The sequence below is a fragment of the Oncorhynchus clarkii genome, chromosome 6, assembly GCF_045791955.1.
Source record: "Oncorhynchus clarkii lewisi isolate Uvic-CL-2024 chromosome 6, UVic_Ocla_1.0, whole genome shotgun sequence".
Taxonomy (NCBI): Eukaryota; Metazoa; Chordata; class Actinopteri; order Salmoniformes; family Salmonidae; genus Oncorhynchus; species Oncorhynchus clarkii.
Window position 1 is genome coordinate 53,530,858 of NC_092152.1, and position 14,765 is coordinate 53,545,622.

The 14,765-nt window shown below is 43.1% G+C and overlaps 1 protein-coding gene across 3 annotated transcripts in view; it reads left to right on the forward strand.

Moving 5' to 3' along the window:
* Positions 1-10,693: 10,693 nt before the first annotated feature.
* LOC139411287 (xylosyl- and glucuronyltransferase LARGE2s) overlaps positions 10,694-14,765 on the forward strand; it is a 152,075-nt gene continuing 148,003 nt past the window's right edge. The window contains exon 1 of one of the 3 annotated variants that reach the window (XM_071157378.1): positions 10,694-10,812. The gene's annotated coding sequence lies outside the window, so the exon portion shown is untranslated. The remainder of the gene's footprint in view (positions 10,813-14,765) is intronic. The other 2 variants (XM_071157380.1, XM_071157381.1) reach the window with 2 other exon arrangements.

Genomic DNA, 14,765 nt, shown 5'->3' on the forward strand with positions numbered 1-14,765 from the left:
GTCTGAGTGTTTACCTTTTTTTTTTTAAAAGCGTATTTGCATGATGAACTCCCATGGCACCTTACTGTAACGGTAGCTCCAATCACACTGAAGACTGAGCTCGAATAGAAAGAAGGGTTAACGAAATATACATACGCACATGCACCAACGCACCCATGCACGCACTGACATATGCACACACAGGATTGTAGGCAGGTAGGCACAGACACACACAAACACAAACACAATGACCAATCGTGTTTCCACGCCTGTAGAACAGACTTAGGAAGTGCATTAATAACACCTCACGAGTAACTCATCAACAGTACATGCCTCATGACACCTGTCATAACACATTCATTACATGATACCGTAAATGACAGGTCGCAGTAAAGGAGTCGAATAATGCCATATTTTAGCATGTTTGCCGACTTGACACATTACATTATTATCGTATTATCGTAAGCAGAGAAGCTTCACACACTGTGTGTAGGCTAAAAGTCCAATTGTGTAGAGTCTCTCTCTCTCTCTCTCTCTCTCTCTTTCTCTGACTGCAGGAGGACTGATGCATTGAAAGCAAAACACTCAACCTTCAATTCAACTGGTCTATCAATCAAGTCTGTCGATCAACCAAGTAGGTTTGGTTTCATTGTTTCTGTCAATACGTCTCTCCGTTGACTAATACCCAATATAAAGTGTTGTGTTCCCCTGTGATTTATTTTGCGCTATTATTAAGTGAGAATCTATTGGTATTCAGGCATTGCTCCTATGCACAGAGATCCATAGCACTTCTAAATCCCTGAGCTTTTACTGTAGACTGAAAAGTTAGAATTCCAAGAACTAGGAAATACATTTTCTGGACCTTGAAGATCTTTCAAGGTGCACTGAAATAAAGTAACTGGAGGAAATTAAAATATGGAATGTGACAAGACACACACGCTCATACACACACGGTCTAGGTGACCTTGATGACGAGGCAAGATGAGCTTAGAGAGATTTCATAAATCCTTACAAAGCACAAACTCTACAACCCCCTCGTTTTTACTCCCTCTCCCTCTCTCTACTCTTCCTACTTCTTTATCTCACAATTGTTCCTCATTGTTTGTTTGTGCATGTGTATGCCTGTGTACATGTTTTGAATGCATTTATTAACTCAGCCCCTCACATTGTTACAGTGCAGTCTGTGGATCAGTTTCTCTGTCAGCATTATAGATCACTCTCTTCTCCCGCTGCTGTTTTCAAACTAATGTTTCCCAGGGGATTCAGTGGGCTGTAACTAGGTTAGTTAACAAATCACAGCGAATACAACACAGATTGCTGCTGAAGTGACTCTCCGTCATCACAATGTGCATTTTGATGGCATCGCCATTCACCTGAGCTTGTCAAAAAGCATATCCCTCTGCGCTTCTTTCTCTCTCCTCCCTCTCTCTCTCTCTCTCCTCCTACTAATCACCCCTCTCTCCTTTTATTGACCTCACCTGTGTTTCAAAAACCTCCTCCTTTTCCTCCCCTCCTCCCTCTTTCTTCCTCTTCTCTTCCCCTCTTCTCTCTATCCAGTTAATTTCCTTGTGTTTAGCTGACGCCACGTAACACCTTAATGAGCTAACACAGAAATATCACTACTCTCTCGCCAGTGGTCTCTTCAGTCACTTTTCCCCTTCATCTGCACTATACTAAAACATCTTTAGGTGGGGGTGACTGTGACAGCTGTGTTGCAGTAGACTGGGAGGGACCTCTTTCACGTCTTTCCCACCAAATCCCAGATTACTGCTCATAATTACTGCAGATTACTGCTCATAAACCGATTTTGGGAACACTTAGGTCTGTGGACAAACAATAGCTGGTATTCGGCGCGGTCTGCCATATAGCATGAGTGCGTTCTAAAGGAGAAAGTAGGGATTTCTATCCCATTCTAGAACAGGAGAATAGGAGCGATGCGCTATAGAATTTAAATAAATGGTTAGCCATAGCTAATTAACGGTAGCGTTCTATGGCTAATGCAATGTGTTAGCAGCTAATTAGCCATTAGCCTGCACTGAATTGGCGCTCACATGTGTTCAGTGCTAATTAGTGGCTAGTTCATAATGTACACTCTCTCCACATTTGGCGATACTTGGTGATTGGGGACTAGTTAGGTCTTAATAGCAATAGCTATTGTTTGGTGCCCTGTCTTAAATGCTCTCCAAAAGCCCCTTAATTGATCGAAATACTGATATGCATCCTATATGAAAACTTAAAAATGTATGAAAGGAGGTGCATTGGAGGTGTTTATTTAAACTCTATGGGTGAAGTGGTCATCCTGTGCAGTCATTCACTTTCTTTCATACATTGCTCGAGTAGTATGAATTGCTATATAAAATACCTTGGTAGAGCCATGGAATTAAAATGCAGTATTATTTATTGGATAATAAAAAGTAGTAGGCTTCTCCGGCCGGAGACAACATTGCGTACATAAATGTTTTTTTATCAAGTATAAAAACACAAAGCCTGTAGGCTTATTTTCATTGTGGTCCTCATTCTCTGTGTGCAGAGCTTTAGGTTAGTTACGGTTTCAGTTTCTCTCCCCTACCTAATGGTTAGGATTGTGTGTGTGTGTGTGTGCGTGCGCGCATAGGCACGTGCACTTGTGTATTATAATTCCTTTATTTGTGTGTGTGTTTCCTGTGTGCGTCATCATTCAACAATTATGCGATCACCCTTAATTACATACCCCTGTATTGTTGCTTCTGTTTGAGACTGCTTAGTGACCGCACAGGACATAGCATTAGATGCCCAACTCTCCCAGCTCAGCCGAGGCACTTACACCCCAATTTGTCCTCATTATAATGAACAGAAAACACTGAATCACATTTGGTGCGGCTATAGCTACTGCTCCTTGCTGACCCCTGTGCGATCCTGCTGGGGAGGGCAGATATTGTGTGGCGTGGTAATTAAATACATTGTCTTTGAACATGGCTGGGGCCATCACCATCCGGAGGCTGTCGACCATCGAAAAACAGATGCATCGCCACCCCTCTCAGGCAATTAAATCAAATGATATACAGTGCCTTGCGAAAGTATTTGGCCCCCTTGAACTTTGCGACCTTTTGCCACATTTCAGGCTTCAAACATAAAGATATAAAACTGTATTTTTTTATGAAGAATCAACAACAAGTGGGACACAATCATGAAGTGGAACGACATTTATTGGATATTTCACTTTTTTAACAATTCAAAAACTGAAAAATTGGGCGTGCAAAATTATTCAGCCCCTTGAATGATCCAATGTTGACCTAAATGACTAATGATGATAAATACAATCCACCTGTGTGTAATCAAGTCTCCGTATAAATGCACCTGCACTGTGATAGTCTCAGAGGTCAGTTAAAAGCGCAGAGAGCATCATGAAGAACAAGGAACACACCAGGCAGGTCCGAGATACTGTTGTGAAGAAGTTTAAAGCCGGATTTGGATACAAAAAGATTTCCCAAGCTTTAAACATCCGAAGGAGCACTGTGCAAGCGATAATATTGAAATGGAAGGAGTATCAGACCACTGCAAATCTACCAAGACCTGGCCGTCCCTCTAAACCTTCAGCTCATACAAGGAGAAGACTGATCAGAGATGCAGCCAAGAGGCCCATGATCACTCTGGATGAACTGCAGAGATCTACAGCTGAGGTGGGAGACTCTGTCCATAGGACAACAATCAGTCGTATATTGCACAAATCTGGCCTTTATGGAAGAGTGGCAAGAAGAAAGCCATTTCTTAAACATATCCATAAAAATTGTTTTTTAAAGTTTGCCACAAGCCACCTGGGAGACACACCAAACATGTGGAAGAAGGTGCTCTGGTCAGATGAAACCAAAATGTAACTTTTTGGCAACAATGCAAAACGTTATGTTTGGCATAAAAGCAACACAGCTCATCACCCTGAACACACCATCCCCACTGTCAAACATGGTGGTGGCAGCATCATGGTTTGGGCCTGCTTTTCTTCAGCAGGGACAGGGAAGATGGTTAAAATTGTTGGGAAGATGGATGGAGCCAAATACAGGACCATTCTGGAAGAAAACCTGATGGAGTCTGCAAAAGACCTGAGACTGGGACGGAGATTTGTCTTCCAACAAGACCAAAACATAAAGCAAAATCTACAATGGAATGGTTCAAAAATAAACATATCCAGGTGTTAGAATGGCCAAGTCAAAGTCCAGACCTGAATCCAATCGAGAATCTGTGGAAAGAACTGAAAACTGCTGTTCACAAATGCTCTCCATCCAACCTCACTGAGCTCAAGCTGTTTTGCAAGGAGGAATGGGAAAACATTTCAGTCTCTCGATGTGCAAAACTGATAGAGACATACCCCAAGCGACTTACAGCTGTAATCGCAGCAAAAGGTGGCGCTACAAAGTATTAACTTAAGGGGGCTGAATAATTTTGCACGCCCAATTTTTCAGTTTTTGATTTGTTAAAAAAGTTTGAAATATCCAATAAATGTCGTTCCACTTCATGTATCAGAAGAGATGTTGGAGAGAGGTTTCTCTCACTTTCTCTCTATCTACAGTGTCTCGCTCTCCGTCTTCTCTCCACCCCCCCCCCCCCCCCCCACTCTTTGTCTGTCCTCTCCTTCTGTCTCTTGCCTCGCGCTCTGTGTCTCTCTCGGTCTTTCTCCCACCTTAGACAGTAAGGTTTGCTTGAGGGGAGTGTGAGAGGGCAGCTAGCTATTTGTGTTGAAGGGCAGCAGAGCTATTGCTATGACGTACTGGAACTGCACCAGTGACTTGAAAAATGGCCCGTAGAGGATGGCTGACGTTTTACGCGCTCCTAACCGTGTTATTTTGTTCGTTTTTTGTTGTTGCTTTGTTTGTAACTTTTTTTTTTACATAATGATGCTGCTACCATCTCTAATGACTGAAAATAACTCCTGGACATCAGCACAGCAATTACTCACCACGAGCTGGAAGAAGCTTTTTCCTTTAGCGAGTCCGACGTGACGGATATACTGCTTCTACAGGAACAGGCCCAAATCTCCATCATTTGCGTGAAGAGAAGGACGACACGAAGGGGACAGAGGTCAGGCTGCCATCTGAGAATTTGTAGGCGAGCGAGTAAACCCCCACTGCCATCTGTCCTATTGGTCAACGTGCAATCATTGGAAAATAAAATCGATGACCTACGAACCAAATTTAACATTAAAAACTTATGTATCACCATGTCGTGGCTGAACGACGACATGAAGAACATACAGCTGGCGGGTTTTACACTGTATCGGCAAGATAGAACAGCAGCCTCTGGTAAGACAAGGGGTGGCGTCTATGTATATTTGTGAACAACAGCTGGTGCACGATATTTAAGAAAGTCTCAAGGTTTTGCTCGCCTGAGGTAGATTATCTCTTGATAAGCTGTAGACCACACTATCTACCTAGAGAGTGTTTTAATTTGTATTTTCATAGCTGTCTATATACCACCACAGAAAGATGCTGGAACTAAGACCACACTTAATGAGCTGTATACGGCCATAAGCAAACAGGAAAACGCTCTTCCAGAGGCGGAGCTCCTAGTGGCCGGGGACTTTAATGCAGGGAAACGTAAAAACATTTTACAAAATCTCCAACCAGAGGGGAAAAAAAACTCTAGACCACCACACACAGAGACATGTACAAAGCTCTCCCTTGTCCTCCATTTGGCAAATCTGACCATAACTCTATCCTCTTGATTCCTGCTTACAAGCAACAATTAAAGCAGGAAGCATTAGTGACTTATTCAATAAAAAAGGGTTCAGATTAAACAGATGCTAAGCTACATGACTGTTTTGCTAGCACAGACTGGACTATGTTCTTCCCATGGCATTGAGGAGTACACCACATCAGTCACTGGCTTCATCATCAATAAGTGCATTGATGACGTCGTCCCCACAGTGACTGTACGTACATACCCCAACCAGAAGCCATGGATTACTGGCAACATCCGCACTGAGCTAAAGGGTAGAGCTGCCGCTTTCAAGGAGTGGGACTCTAATCCGGAAGCTTATAAGAAATCCCTCCATACCCTCCGACTGACCATCAATCAGGCAAAGTGTCAATACAGGACTAAGATTAAATCGCACTACACTGGCTCCAACGCTCGGTGGATGTGGCAGAGCTTACAAACTACAAAGGGAAGCACAGCCTACAAAGGGAAGCACAGCCGAGAGCTGCCCAGTGACACAACACTACCACACGCTAAATTACTTTTATGCTCGCTTCGAGGCAAGTAACACTGAAACATGCAGGAGAGCACCAGCTGTTTCCCGAAGACTGTGTGATCACGCTCTCCGCAGCCGATGTGAGTAAGACCTTTAAACAGGTCAACATTCACAAGGCCGCAGGGCCAGACGGATTACCAGGATGTGTACTCCGAGCATGAGCTGGCCAACTGGCAAGTGTTTTTACTGACATTTTCATCCTCTCCCTGTCTGTCTGTAATAGCAACATGTTTCAAGCATACCACCATAGTCCATGTGCCCAAGAACACTAAGGTAATCTGCCTAAATGACTACCGATCCGTAGCACTCACGTATGTAGCCATGAAGTGCTTTGAAAGCCTGGTCATGGCCCACATCAACACCATTATGCCAGAAACCCTAGACCCACCATCATTTGCATACCACCCCAACAGATCCACAGATGATGCAATCTCCATTGCACTCCACACTTCTCTTTCCCACCTGGACAAAAGGAACACCTACGTATGTGAGAATGCTTTTGATTGACTACAGCTCAGCGTTCAACACCATGGTGCCCTCAAAGCTCATCACTAAGCTAAAGACCCTGGGACTAAACACCTCTGTCTGCAACTGGATCCTGGACTTCCTGACGGGCAACCCCCAGGTGGTAAGGGTAGGTAACCGCACATCCGCCACGCTGATCCTCAACACGGGGGCCACTCAGGGGTGCATGCTCAGTCCCCTCCTGTACTCCCTGTTCACTCATGACTGCACGGCCAGGCACGACTCCAACACCATCATTAAGTTTGCATATGACAAAACAGATATAGGCCTGATACCTGACAATGACGAGACAGCTTATAGGGAGGAGGTCATGTGGTGCCAGGACAACAACCTCTCCCTCAATGTGATCAAGACAAAGGAGATGATTGTGGACTACAAGAAAAGGAGGACCGAGCATGCTCCCATCCTCATCAACGGGACTGTAGTGGAGCAGGTTGAGAGCTTCAAGTTCCTTGGTGTCTACATCACCAACAAACTAGAATGGTCCAAGCACACCAAGACAGTCGTGAAGAGGGCACACCCTGACTGGTTTGATTACTGCCTGGTATGGCAACTGCTCGGCCTCCGACCGCAAGGCACTACAGAGGGTACATCGCTTTGGCCAAGCTTCCTGCCATCCAGGACCTCTATTCCAGGCGGTGATAGAGGAAGGCCCTAAAAATTATCAAAGACTCCAGCCATCCTGTTCTCTCTACTACCACACGGCAAGCGGTTCTGGAGCACCAAGTCTAGGTCCAAAAGGCTTCTTAACAGCTTCTACCCCCAAGCCATAAGACTCCTGAACAGCTAATCAAAGGGCTACCCAGCCCCCTCTTTTACACTGCTGCTACTCTCTGATTATTAGCTGTGCATAGTCACTTTAATAATTTTACCTACATGTACGTATTACCTCAATTGCCTCGACTAACTGGTGCCCCCGCACATTGACTCTGTAACGGTACCACCTGTATATAGCCTCCACATTGACTCTGTAACGGTACCACCTGTATATAGCCTCCACATTGACTCTGTAACGGTACCACCTGTATATAGCCTCCACATTGACTCTGTAACGGTACCACCTGTATATAGCCTCCACATTGACTCTGTAACGGTACCACCTGTATATAGCCTCCACATTGACTCTGTAACGGTACCACCTGTATATAGCCTTCACATTGACTCTGTAACGGTACCACCTGTATATAGCCTCCACATTGACTCTGTAACGGTACCACCTGTATATAGCCTTCACATTGACTCTGTAACGGTACCACCTGTATATAGCCTTCACATTGACTCTGTAACGGTACCACCTGTATATAGCCTCCACATTGACTCTGTAACGGTACCACCTGTATATAGCCTCCACATTGACTCTGTAACGGTACCACCTGTATATAGCCTCCACATTGACTCTGTAATGGTACCACCTGTATATAGCCTCCACATTGACTCTGTAACGGTACCACCTGTATATAGCCTCCACATTGACTCTGTAACGGTACCACATGTATATAGCCTTCACATTGACTCTGTAACGGTACCACCTGTATATAGCCTTCACATTGACTCTGTAACGGTACCACCTGTATATAGCCTCCACATTGACTCTGTAACGGTACCACCTGTATATAGCCTTCACATTGACTCTGTAACGGTACCACCTGTATATAGCCTTCACATTGACTCTGTAACGGTACCACCTGTATATAGCCTCCACATTGACTCTGTAACGGTACCACCTGTATATAGCCTTCACATTGACTCTGTAACGGTACCACCTGTATATAGCCTTCACATTGACTCTGTAACAGTACCACCTGTATATAGCCTCCACATTGACTCTGTAACGGTACCACCTGTATATAGCCTCCACATTGACTCTGTAACGGTACCACCTGTATATAGCCTCCACATTGACTCTGTAACGGTACCACCTGTATATAGCCTCGGTATTGTTATTTCACTGCTGCCGTTTAATTAATTGTTACTTTTATTTCCTATTTGTTACTTCTCCATTTTTTGCTTAACACTTGTTTTTCTTTAAGTGTTGTTGGTTAAGGGCTTGTAAGCAAGCATTTCACTGTAAGGTCTACACCTGTTGTATTCGCCACATGTGAGAAGAAAAATAAATCATTTGACGTCATTGGCCAGCACTGGCAGAACTCGTGTTTTATTCATTTGTTTTTCATCATGTTAGATGAGATTACTTTCGATCAGGAACGGTGTATTTCTCATTCCTCAATGGGGAATATTTTTGCTTATAAACAATTTGTATAGGCTATTTTGTATAGGCTATTTGATGGTACGGGTTAAGCATGCACATAAGCAGTAATGGTTAAGCACAAGCATAACAATATTTATCAGTCTCCAACAGTGTCTGTTGATGAGTTTACTTCACATATGACTTCTGGGAAACAGACTACCATGGCTGCTCTAGTTTTAGCATGTCACTGACCAGAATGGTGAATGAGAGCAGGTTGAAGGAAACATTATTTCATTCAAACTGGCATTGTTTATCATAATGAGTGGGCGGACAACATTATCATTTTGACGAGATGTCCTATTTTCAATTTGAGGGTCATATTGTGGCCAGGCTTTAAAGTGCAAATGAGGACGACCCTCAACACAATAACGTCATTCCGTTTGGAGGGATGGAAAATATATTTCCATATTGTCCAGCAAAGTTGTTAAGAGACTAGATCTCTGCTGTGATCAGAGTGAAGATTTGAATGGTCAGTGACTTATCTCTTTCAGTGTGTGTGTGTGTGTGTGTTTGTGTGCGCACGCATGTACGCACGTACATTAGTGCGTGTTCATGAGCCTGCGTCGGAGTCCCCTCGTTCTCCTACTCTGTATTCCAGTTAATGGAAACTCAGTTTAATCAAGTCCTATCACATACAGGCTTACTCATACCTCATTTAATCTTCTCTAGCTTTCGGATAAACCAGCCAGGGGCTGTAGAAATACATTATAAAGACATGTTTACAGTGGAAGAGAGGGATGGCGTGTTCTTTCAACTTTCAATTTGTCCTGGAGTATCCTCTATCTAGGATATGGGGGTGGGGGGGTGTTCTTTCCTCTGCTTGTCAAGTGTTTTAAGCCTCAGCTGCTTTCTCTCTCTCAGTACGGTAATGTCATGTTGGAGGATGGCGAGGAGATCCCTGGGGAATATTTCAATTCCTAATATGTCCCATGTTTAATGGGTTTCACATTAACAGCAGATTGCATCTGTAGTCCCCCCTGCCTCGCTCTGTGGGTGAGGGTGTACGTGCCTGTATGCGTGGCTGTGTGCGTGCCTGTGTGCGTGCCTGTGCGTCTGTGTCCGTGTGTTAAATGTTCCAAAGTTCTGTCTGTGTTATTTACAGTATATAGGGTCAAACCACATTTGCAGGGAATGTTTTTTTCCAATACATTCCTGGTTGTTGTTGTTTCTACCATCCCTTATTTGAGATTGTTCTCTGTACAGTGCTGAATTGTGTAAATTGGATCACTTATCAATTGAAACACTATCAACCAGTCTTTTGGCCTAATGCTCCCCTTTCAAAAGTGGATCAGGAAGTGTCTAATCTCCAGTGGTCATATCATTATCAGTAATTCGGTCAGCTCAATTAGAGGGCTAGAGCTACTGTATGACAGTCCTTCTATAGATTCACCAGCCATGTTTATATGACCCATTCGCCTGCATGCGATTTCCCCAAAGCTAGCCACCATGCATGCTCGAGTTAGAATCAATGCTCATTCTTACTGATGTATTTATTTTGTGCTGTGGGGCAACAGCAGGCTAATTGTAGCTAGGCTATTTTCAGTGGAGTTGGCTAGTGCTGGGGCCTCATCTCCTGCATCATAACCTGGATATAATGTGTGTGTGTGTGTGTGTGTGTGTGTCAGGGGCCCCAAGGAATGGTACGTCACTGTATGACTGAGGGAGAGGGCTCAGAATAGCCCCAAAAAGTTGGCTGCCCCTGTTTTTATAGCCGCTCAGAGGGGATCCTTTACTACTATCTGCGGGCTCTTTTTGCTTATCTCTAGCAAGTTAGCTTAGCCTCTTGCTACTCGTCGGGGTGGTTGAGGTCCTTTCGTCCCATAAATATAAGAATACTGTAAGTACTTTTATTATGTGTGTATGTCTGTCTCTGTGTGTCTCTCTTTTCTCCCTTTCCTTCCGTATGTCTTCTCTCAATTCTCGCTCTCTGACTCATAGCTCTCTCCTCTCTTTGTTTCTTTCCTCCCTGCCGTCCTTACGGGACTTCTGTAGTAACTTCTGTCAGCAGTAACCTTGGACATACATTCAGTGTGCGTCTCTGTGGTATGTGTAGCTGTGTATAATGTATGTATTTGTTTGACCTATAACCTTTTGGAGTCTTTGTTGCATGAATTGTTGCTAGCTTTGTTGGCAGATATCTTTCTCCTATAACCAAGTTGTTTCGTTGTCAATGCCAGACAACTCTGTGGCATACAGAGAGAAGGTCATTGACTATAGTAGTAACAAGTCTGCCTACCGGGCTGGCTAGCTAGCATCCCTAGTAGGTGTCACAACTTTCATGTCCGAGAATAACAGTGTCATTCACAGGTTCACAGTGTCATTCACCTTCCACCCTACTCACATTGATTACTGAGTGGATCTGGTCAAATCATAAAGGGTTATGACAGCTATTGCCAAACAACCATGACTATCTGTCACTCCGAGCCACATTTAATGAACCACTGTCTCCTTGGAGCCTGTGTGTGTGTCTGTTTGTGTGCGTGTGTGTGAGTGTGAGACTAAAACATTTGGCTGGGCAGGGCCCTGTCTCTCTGTTCTCTATCTCCATGGTAATAAGTGTAGAGGCAGATGGAAGGGGGAATAAAAAGGAGTGGAAGGTAATTGGATGAGTGCAGAGTGGACCCCTGTCTGTCCTCATCCTCGGTGGGTGTTTTGACTGATGCCAGCCAAGAACACACACCAGGGTTTCCGTTAGGAAAATGTGGTGCTGGACAACATGATTTTCATTTATCCTCCATTTGAGAAATTTACCGAATCCATATACATTGTGTGCATAACCCATTAGGGCGTCCAAATAGGTTATGCACGCTAGAATGACATAAATTACGCTCAGAATGACAGAAATACAATTTTAGATGATGCTAATGAGTCTTAACAGAACATCATTTCCAAACATTTTCCCAAAGTGCAATTTGGGTGAAAACACCATTCTATACCGTGCACCTGGGAAAGCACCATTCTTCTAGCGGTTCCATATGTGACATACATGAAGATCTCTGTTAGAAACTTAGAACGATGGGGAATCTAAAGATGCAACAACTAGGATGGGTTGCTAATATGACTAGGATTGTGCCTTTGGCTTCTGGATAGGAAAACCAATAGAACAGATAAAGAATGACATAGTGGTGGGTCCAATAAGGAAGTAGGCTAAATGGAAATAAACAATTATATACTGTTATTACTACTTATATAATCACTCAAAATGCTTCACCATGAGACTTAGCCATAGAGGATCATTATCTTATTTAAAAACATAGCTGTGGTTTGTTTCAAATCACAAGCTTTGGGAAGCCTGCAATTTGGGCAGGGCGTGTGGCAATAGGCCTAGCTGATTGAGTTGCAGCTGCTAGTGAAAAGCATCAAAAAATTTGAGACAAGAATAAGGGGAAGGGTGGGTGGCGAAAATATAGCAGAGTCCCTCTCCAGAATGGCTCAGCTGTTTCCCCGCAATTCTTGAGCGTTCATTGTTTCATTGTGTAAATTGTTTGCGCTTTTATTTAAAAGAATGATCAATTCCCCATTATATATGTCATCAACGGTAAATGTACCGTTAATCCACGTCATGTGGTTAATTTAATTTCTGTTATTGCATGTGTTAATTACAGTAATTTACCGTTCTCATTCTCGGAGTGGAGACGTTGTTTGCAGAGTTCACAACCTGCTACATGTGGGCAATAAGCATGTCTGGTTTCTCTGTCTCGATTAATGTTGAGGGAGCACGCATAGAAATACCTGGCCTGCTGCGCGGAAATGTAGGAATCCATTGTGAATGATAATATATTAAAACTATAGTTCCTCACGGTAAGCTATTTAAAAAATCTTTCCAACAATCTCCCCCTCATTAATTACCAATCCTCGGTGTGAAAGATCAATGGTCTACTGCTGCATTTGGCCTATAGACTATGAGTTCCAATGCACTCATTTCTTTAGCGGCCAATGGATCATGGTGTATCAATGTGTCCTTGGAGAAGATGCTGTAATTGTAATTCTGATGGTAATTGTAATTCTGATGGTATGGCAGCAGTGTATGTGCAAAGTTTCAGATGAATAACTTGAATGAGCAAACTACATTTACATTCAGATAAAACATTTCTGCAAGAAATTGAGCTTTTCCAGTATTAGTAGCCATATTATAAGTTAAACATTTGCAAAACAACCAGTTTTCATAACTCTCCATAATTTTTGTCCGAAAGGGAAAGGCTTGATGTCGCACAAGGTTAGCAGCAACATTTTGCGACAGATACTGGGTTCCCATAAAGCCCAGCTCATTGGTTATCTAGCTTTGTTTGACCCCGATTGGTGCTTATTTGACAAAGTTACCATCATTCAAGTGAAGACCGCCCACGTCATCGGCGTGCCATGAAGGCATCGCTCTCTGACCAAATTTGGTGTCCTATAGGACATACTACACCCCTAATGAAATAGTGAAGTCTGGTTACGTTCTAGGATCTCTGAGGAATAAATATGAATGTGATTTGACTGGTTGAAACAATGTTTAGGGTTAGATTTCCACAGATTCCTTTCTTCGCAAATTGAACGAGTGGAAATACAAAATCCCGGAGTCACATCTTCACTGTTGACGTTGAGACTGGTCTTTTGCGGGTATTACTTAATGAAGCTGCCAGTTGAGGACTTGTGAGTTGTTTGTTTCTCAAACTAGACACTCTAATGCACTTGTCCTCTTGCTCAGTTGTGCACCGGGGCCTCCCACTCTTTCTATTCTTGTTAGAGCCCGTTTCCAATGTTCTATGAAGGGAGTAGTACACAGCGTTGTACGAGATCTTCAGTTTCTGGAAATTTCTTGCATGAAATAGCCTTCATTTCGTAGAAGAATAGACTGAAGAGTTTCAGAAAAGTTATTTGTTTTTGCCCTTTTTGAGCCTGTAATCGAACCCACAAATGATGATGCTCCAGATACTCAACTAGTCTAAAGAGGCCAGTTTTATTGCTTCAGCACAGCAGTTTTCAACTGTGCTAACATAATTGCAAAAGGGTTTTCTAATGATCATTTAGCCTTTTTAAAATTATAAACTTGGATTAGCTAACACAATGTGCCATTGGAACACAGGAATGATGGTTGCTGATAATTGGCCTCTGTACGCCGATGTAGATATTCCAAAGTAAATCAGCCGTTTCCATCTACAATAGTCTACACTGTAATTCTGATCCATTTTAATGGACAAAAAATGTGCTTTTCTTTCAAAAACAACAGTTTCTAAGTGACCTCAAACTTTTGAATGGTAGTGTACATATCAATATATGGATGAGCAATGACAGAGCATCATAGGCAGGATGCAATAGATGGTATAAAATACAGTATGTGCATATGAGATTAGTAATGCAAGATATGTAAACATTATTAAAGTAGCATTATTAAAGTGACTAGTGAACGATTTATTAAAGTTGCCAATGATTTCAAGTCTGTATGTAGGCAGCAGCCTCCCTGTGGTAGTGATGGCTGTTTAACAGTCTGATGGCCTTGAGATAGATGCTGTTTTTCAGAGTCTCGGTCCCAGCTTTGATGCACCTGTTCTGACCTCGCCTTCTGGATGGTATCGGGGTGAACAGGCAGTGGCTCGTGTGATTGTTGTCCTTGATGATTTTTGTTTCTAGTGGAGGTTGGTTACAAGTCAAGTGTCCGGCCTTCGCATCAGTTCAAAGGATTGACGAGTGACTGAAGTGACCGCCTGGGAGCTGTGTGGGAGTGCTGGGCAGATCAGTTCAAACAAACCGTGCGACTGAAAGATGTCAATTCTGCCAATGAAAGGATTCCATTAAATATAAGGTAAT